Consider the following 6,495-nt stretch of genomic DNA (forward strand, 5'->3'; position numbering starts at 1 on the left):
TCCCTCTTGGGTCTCCCTCCCACCCTCCCTATCCCACCCCTCTAGGTGGTCACAAAGCACCAAGCTGATCTCCCTGTGCTATGCAGCTGCTTCCCACTAGCTATTGGTTTTACATTTGGTAGTGTATATATGTCCATGCCAGTCTCTCACTTCGTCCCAGCTTACCCTTCTCCCTCCCCATGTCCTCAAGTCCATTCTCTACATCTGCGTCTTTATTCCTGTCCTGCTCCTAGGTTCTTCAAGTGCTGAGTTTTTCTAATTGGGATTTATGTTGTTCATTCATATATCATTTTCTTAGTGTCTTTTAGTTTGTTTTCAAATAGTAGGTTACAGTTTTTTTGTTTTGTTTTGTTTTGTTTTTTGCGGTACATGGGCCTCTCACTGTTGTGGCCTCTCCTGCTGCGGAGCACAGGCTCCAGACGCGCAGGCTCAGCAGCCACGGCTCACGGGCCCAGCCACTCTGCGGCATGTGGGATCTTCCCGGACCGGGGCACAAACCCGTGTCCCCTGCATTGGCAGGCGGACTTCTCAACCACTGTGCCACCAGGGAAGCCCTGTTAATTTTTTTAAAGAACCAAATTTTGGCCTTATTAATTTTCTCTATTATTTGTTTTCTATTTCATCAAATTTTACTCTAATCTTTATTATTTTTTTCCTTCTACTTTAATTTGCTTATCTTTCTCTAGCTTCTTGGGTGGAAACTTAGATCATTGATTTTAAGCCTCTATTTTTTAAAAATATAAGCTGTACATTTGTCTCTAAGCACTGCTTTACCTACATCTCATACTTTTTTTTTTTTTTTCAGTACGCGGGCCTCTCACTGTTGTGACCTCTCCTGTTGCAGAGCACAGGCTCTGGACGCACAGGGTCAGTGGCCATGGCTCACGGGCCCAGCCGCTCCGCGGCATGTGGGATCTCCCTGGACCGGGGCATGAACCCGTGTCCCCTGCATCAGCAGGCGGACTCTCAACCACTGCGCCACCAGGGAAGCACCTCATACATTTTTTTATGTTGTATTTTATTATTCAGTTAAATATGTGTAATGATTTCCTTTGCTATTTCTTCTTTGGCCCATAATAATTAGGAGTATATTGCTTAACTATCAAATATTTGGGGCTTTATAGAGAGCTTATTTTTATTGATCTCTAATTTAATTCCAGGTAATATACTCTGTATGATTTCAATTTTTAAAAATTATTGAGATTTGCTTTATAGCCCAGAAGATGGCTTATCTAGATGAATGTTCCATGTCCCCTTGAAAATACATGCATTCTGCCATTGTTAGGTATAATGTTTTATAAATGTCAATTAGGTTAAGGTGGTTGATAGTATTGGTCAAGTCTTCTATCTCCTTGGTGAATTTTTATCCACTTGGTCTATCAATAGATGAAACAAATAGAAAATAAATAGCAAATGGCAGTCTTAAGTCCAAACTTATCAATAATTACATTAAATGTAAGTGCACTAAATACTGCAATTAAAAAACAGAGGTTGTCAAATCTGAATAAAAAAGCAAGATCCAACTGTTGCTCTCCACAAGAGATGTACTTAAATACAAAGATAAAAATAAGTTGAAAGTAAAAGTTTGGGAAAAATAAAGCATACAAAGACTGATCCAAGGAATGCTGGAAATTAATATCAGGCAAAATAAACTTCAAGACAAGGAGTATTACCAGAGAAAAAGAGGGACATTTTATAATGATAAAAGGATCAATACATGACGACTTAAAATTTTTAAATGTGTATGGGAATTCATTGGTGGTCCAGTGGTTAGGACTCTACACTTCCACTGCCCAGGGCCTGGGTTTGATCCCTGGTCAGGGAACTAAGATCTTGCAAGCCACCTGGTGTGGCAAAAAAAGAAAAAAATTAAAATGCATATGTACCTAATAAAATGAGCTTTCAAATTACATGAAGAAAAAATTGGAAGAACTAAAGGGAAAGAAACCAAGCCCACAATCATAGTTGGAGATTTTAACACTCTTCCTCACTGATGAGAGAACAAGTATTGTACTACTTTACGTAAAATACAGGAATCTTGCAACAGTATAGTTCCATTTTCCCCCTCTGGCCCAATCCTTTGAGCTACTGTTGTCGCTGTACTATACCTATACATGTCATAAACCCCAGAATATAGTTTATAATGTTTGTTTGTTTTTATTTATTATATTTTTATTTATTTTTCACTGCATTGGGTCTTTGTTGCTGTGCACGGGCTTTCTCTAGTTGGGGCGAGTGGGGGGTTACTCTTTGTTGTGGTGCACTGGCTTCTCATTGTGGTGGCTTCTCTTGTTGCGGAACATGGGCTCTAGGTGCACAGGCTTCAGCAGTTGTGGCTCACGGGCTCTAGAGCGCAGGCTCAGTAGTTGTGGCACATGGGCTTAGTTGCTCCGAGGCATGTGGGATCTTCCTGGACCAGGGCTTGAGCCCGTGTCCCCTGCATTGGCAGGCGGATTCTTAACCACTGCACCACCAGGGAAGCCCTATAATGTTTGTTTTAACATGTCATATGCATGTTAAAGAAATTAAGAGAAGAAAAACAATTTTTTAAGCCAGACTTTTATAATAACCAACAGTATTAGTTTCCTATGGCCACTGTAAAAAATTACCAAATTTAATGGTGTAAAACAACACAAATTTGTTACCTAACTTAGTGGTGTAAAATGACACAAGCTTATTACCTTACAGTTTTGAAGGTCAGAGGTCTGAAATGGGCCTCATTAGGCTAACGTCAAGGTGCCAGAAGGGTTGCATTCTTTTCTGGAGGCTCTAGGGCAGAATCTGTTTCCTTGCATTTTCCAGCTTCTAGAGGCCATCTGCTCTCTGACACTGACTCTTCTGCCTCCTTCCTCCACTTATAAGGACATCTGTGACTACACTGGGTCACATAATCCAGGATAATCTCTCCATCTCAAGGTCAGCTGATCAGCAACCTTAATTCCATCTTCAATCTTAATTCTCCTTTGTAACCTATCATATTCATAGATTCTGGAGTTTAGGTCAGGGATGTCTTTAATGGGTCATTATTCCGCCTACAATACCAACATACTTATTATTTTTGGTGATCTCCCTTCCTGTGGATTATTTGGTGTCATTTTCCTTTAGTCTGAAGAACTTTCCTTAGCATTTCTTGTAGTACATATCTGGTGGTGATGATTTTGTTTTTATTGATCTGAAATTGTCTTTGTTTTTTTAATTAAAATAAACTTCATTGAGATATAATTTACATATAAGAAAATGAACCCATTTTAAGTTACAGTTTGATGAGTTTTGAAAATGTATACACTCATGTAATCATCATTACAATCAATACATACAACATTTTCATCACCTCAAAAATTTATCTCATGAACCTTTGCAGTCAGTCTCTCTACTGCCCTGGCCCCAAGCAACCATAGATCTGCTTTGTATCAATGAAGATTAGTATTTTGTTTTAGAACTTCATGTAAGTAGGATAATACAACATGTACTTTTTTTATGTGTGGCTTTTTTTTTGTTCAGCGTCATGTTTTTGAGGTTCATACATATTTTATGGATTAGAAGTTTGCTACTGGGACTTCCCTGGTGGTGCAGTGGTTAAGACCCCACACTCTGAATGCAGGGGGCCCAGGTTCGATCCCTGGTACGGGAACTAGATCCCACATGCATGCTGCAACTAAGAGTTTGCATGCCACAACTAAGGAGCTGGCGAGCTGCAACTAAGGAGCCTGTGAGCCGCAACTAAGGAGCCCGCCTGCTGCAACTAAGACCTGATGCAGCCAAATAAATAAATAAAGATTTAAAAAAAAAACTGGGCTTCCCTGGTGGCGCAGTGGTTGAGAGTCCGCCTGCCGATGCAGGGGACACGGGTTCGTGCCCCGGTCCGGGAGGATCCCACATGCCGCGGAGCGGCTGGGCCCGTGAACCATGGCTGCTGAGCCTGCAGGTCCAGAGCCTGTGCTCCACAACGGGAGAGGCCACAACATTGAGAGGCCCGCATACCGCAAAAAAAAAAAAAAAAAAAAAAACCTTAAAAAAAAAGTTTGTTACTTGTAATTGCTGAGTAGTATTCCACTGTATGAATATACCACAATTTGTTAATCCATTCACCTATTGATGTACATTTGTGTTGTTTTCAGTTTGGGGCTCTTATGAATTAAGATTCTGTGAACATTCATGTACAGGCTATTTTGTAAACATTTGTTTCTCAAATAAAAGCTCTCTTGGATAAATATAGGAGTGGAATGGATGGGTCATGTGGTAAGTATAATTTTACAAGAAACTACGAACACTTTTCTGAAAATGCTTATACCATTTTACACTCCAACCAGCAATGTATATGAGTGCCAGTTGCTCTACATCCTCATCAACACTTAACATATTGTCTGTCTTTTTAATTTTAGCTATTTTAGTAGCTATGTAGTGGTATTTCATTTGCATACATTTCCTTTATGTTGCTGAAACTTAATAACAGCTGAATTAAATTAACATCTGAGTCATCTTGAGGATTTTGTTGACTGACTTATAACATTTTCTGTTTCTTCACTTGCCCACTATTTTTGTTAGATACTGGACATTAAGAATGATATGTCCCAGGATTCTAGATTCTGTTATGTTCCTTTGAAGAATAGTTTTTGTTCTTGCAGGAAGCTAGCTTGGCTAGACTTCAACTCCAAATCCTCTCTCCAGCAGGCAAAAGCTGATATCCTCACCCAGTTCTTTCACCTTGTAGCTGCTGCTTTTTTTTTTTTTAAACTGGGCTGCCTGGTGTTAACCCTATGCAAATGTAGGTTAGCAGTCAAACAAGGATTGGGGGGGATTATTTTATGCAAATGTTGGGGATCCCCCCCTGCTATTCTCTGCTTTCCAGGATTTCTCCTCTAACTCTGGTTGTTCTGCCAGCCCCAAACTCTAATCTCTAACACCTCAAGGCAGTAAAGCTGTGTCTTTTCCCCACCAGAGCTGCTTGCAGGTTGGGGAATGCTCTCAGCAAAACGCCACAGATTCACAAATCTCACCAGTTGCAGTTGTTTTCCAAGGTTACTTACCTCCAGTTTTGCTTACTTTTGGTCACTCTCCAGTGCCTTCAAATAATTTAAAAAAAATTTTCCCCAAATTTTGTAATTGTTATTCATGAAAGGTTAGTCTGACTGAACCAGAACCAGAAACACTTCATTTGGCTGTGGCAAAGCAAAAATCTACGTTTTCCAAGTGCCTGAAACCTTCTTTACCTGCTCAGGGAGCCTCTTCTCCTTTACAAACCTTTGACTCCACATTGGGCCCCCCTGAGCTACTACAGCAACCCCTTTTTCACAAGTAGTGGAACTCCCTGTTTTTCAATGGGCACAGGGCCACCTGGAATAAAGACTGTATTTCCCAGCTTCTGCCTTTATATGTGGCTGAGGTAATGTAATATAGGTTTTTCAGGTCGGGTTCTTCAGAGTCAGAAGATGAGAAGGAATTTGGGGTGCTAGATACTCATTACAAATGAACAGCTATGAGAAGAAGGGTGCAGAAACAGGACTGGGCAGAGAAAGAAGTCAAACTGTGAAGATGCAGGCAACTCAGTGGGGAGCTCTGTATCACTTACTGCCTGTCAGAGTGTACCTTGTTGGGCCCAAATTGTTGGGCCTTTATAGTCCCACTCTCTCAGTCACCTGATGCAAGCTACTATGGGATAGTATGACCCCAAGTAAAGTGGATCTGTGTAGCATGAAGGAGCCAACTGCCAGAGGCTGTTTGATAATAACCACATGCTCTACAGATGAGCAGTGCATTAGGGTTCTCCAAAGAAACAGAACCAATAGAATATCTATATCTATATCTATATATCCATATACCTATCTCTATATCTATCTCTCTATCTCTCTATCTATATCTATATCTATCTATCTATCTACATATATATATATATATATATATATAGAGAGAGAGAGAGAGAGAGAGAGAGAGAGAGATAGAGAGAGAGAGAGATTTATTATAAGGAATTGGCTCACACTATTATGGAGGCTGACAAGTCCCAAGATCTGCAGGGTGAATTGGCAAGCTGGAGACCCAGGAGAGCCAATGATGTAGTTCCAGTCTGAAGGCTGGCAGGTTCAAGACCCAGGAAGATCTGATGTTTCAGTTTAAGTCTGAAGGCAGGAAAAAACAGGTGTCCCAGTTTGAAGGCAGTCAGGCAGAATGAATTCTCTCTTAGTCAGGGGAGGGTCAGCCTTTTGGGTCTAGTCAGGCTTTCAACTGATTGGATGAGGCCCTCCCACATTAGGGAGGGCAATCTGCTTTATTCAATCAACTGATTCAAATGTTAATCACCTCCAAAACACCCTCACAGATACACTCAGAATGTTTGACCAAATATCGGGACACCATGTGGTCTAGTCAAGTTGACACATAAAATTAGCCATCACAGACAGCAAGTCATTTCTTACATCATCCCTGTGTCTACCTTGATGGGCAACATCCAGAAAGTTTTCTTAAAGGGTGGAAAGTCCAATTCTTTGTCCTTTCCTCTTT

The sequence above is a fragment of the Mesoplodon mirus genome, assembly GCF_964341445.2.
Source record: "Mesoplodon mirus genome assembly, chromosome: 3".
Lineage (NCBI taxonomy): Eukaryota > Metazoa > Chordata > Mammalia > Artiodactyla > Ziphiidae > Mesoplodon > Mesoplodon mirus.